The sequence below is a fragment of the Pristiophorus japonicus genome, unplaced genomic scaffold (genome assembly GCF_044704955.1).
Source record: "Pristiophorus japonicus isolate sPriJap1 unplaced genomic scaffold, sPriJap1.hap1 HAP1_SCAFFOLD_47, whole genome shotgun sequence".
Classification (NCBI taxonomy): domain Eukaryota; kingdom Metazoa; phylum Chordata; class Chondrichthyes; family Pristiophoridae; genus Pristiophorus; species Pristiophorus japonicus.
In genome coordinates this window covers 4,800,553-4,801,448 of record NW_027254374.1, presented here as the reverse complement: position 1 = coordinate 4,801,448, position 896 = coordinate 4,800,553, and the positions used below count along the sequence as shown (strand labels likewise).

The 896-nt window shown below is 44.4% G+C and overlaps 1 non-coding gene across 1 annotated transcript; it reads left to right on the top strand.

Annotated features, from left to right (window-relative positions):
• The first annotated feature begins 306 nt into the window (after positions 1 to 306).
• trnav-cac (transfer RNA valine (anticodon CAC)) lies at positions 307 to 379 on the top strand. Its single transcript has one exon. It is a non-coding gene; the product is annotated as a tRNA-Val (tRNA).
• Positions 380 to 896: the final 517 nt, after the last annotated feature.

Below are 896 nucleotides of genomic sequence, written 5' to 3'. Positions count from 1 at the left end.
ATCTTTGGATCATCTTGGCTACATTACCAACATGCAGAGCACAGAACCAATTATTGACGGATTGACTTTCCCTCAGTTAGCATTTCTTTCACTGTGCAAAAGAAGTTTATCGATTCCTTAACGATGTTATCCCATGAAAGCAAAATTAAAGATAAACGAAAATAATTTGCACACTTGAAAGGAATATTTTTTTTTGGTGCAGTTCCGGTCAGAGAGATGTTGTGAAAGGCACTTGTTGCAGAGAGAGGGATTGAGTATTTCAGCTTGTTGCTGAACACTTCTCTCTGGCTACAGAGCTAGGCACCAGTTTCTGTAGTGTAGCGGTTATCACATTCGCCTCACACGTGAAAGGTCCTCGGTTCAAGCCCGGGCGGAAACATTATTTCCCCAACATCGGGAACATTCTTCCTGCATCTAATCTATCCCGTCCCGACCAAATTTTAAATGTTTCTTTGAGATCCCTCTTTCATCCTTCTAAACTCCAGTGAATACAGGCCTAGTTGATCCAGTCTCTCCTCATATGTCAGTCCTGCCATCCCGGGAATCAGTCTGGTGAACCTTCGTTGCACTCCCTCAATAGCAAGTACGTCCTTCCTCAGATTACGAGACCAAAACTGAACACAATATTCCAGGTGGGGCCTCACCAAGGCCCTGTACAACTGCAGTAAGACCTCCCTGCTCCTATACTCAAATCCCCTCGCTATGAATGTCAACATACCATTTGCCTTCTTTATCACCTGCTGTACCTGCATGCCAACTTTCAATGACTGATGAACCATGACACCCAGGTCTCATTGCACCGCCCCTTTTCCTAATCTGCCGCCATTCAGATAATATTCTGCCCTCGTGTTTTTTCCCCCAGTTATCCACATTATACTGGATCTGCAATGCATTTG